Here is a 292-nt window from a genome sequence, read left to right as displayed (position 1 = left end):
GATTTAGCGTAGTGACCCTTCTCAGAGTGACTGTTAGTGCTCACTGCTTCGCCAGGCATAGAGCCGTGTCCTGGGGCAGCCAGCCGTGCTGAAAGACACTTCGGTCCCCAATGGCCGACGAGTTCTTGACCTCAGCGGAGTCCTGTGGCAGTGGTCTCCCCGGTGAGCCGCAGGGCTTCCTGCTCCCACTGTGAAATGTTGCCTTCCGACGTCCGACGAGTGCCTTGTCCTCTGACCCAGCAGAGGCGGACGGGGCGGCTCAGCCCGGCCGGGGCCCCCCGGGGATTACGCA

Source organism: Buceros rhinoceros, unplaced genomic scaffold, assembly GCF_000710305.1.
Source record: "Buceros rhinoceros silvestris isolate BGI_N320 unplaced genomic scaffold, ASM71030v1 scaffold20867, whole genome shotgun sequence".
In the NCBI taxonomy this organism is placed as follows: domain Eukaryota; kingdom Metazoa; phylum Chordata; class Aves; order Bucerotiformes; family Bucerotidae; genus Buceros; species Buceros rhinoceros.
Note: the sequence above shows the minus strand (reverse complement) of the source record.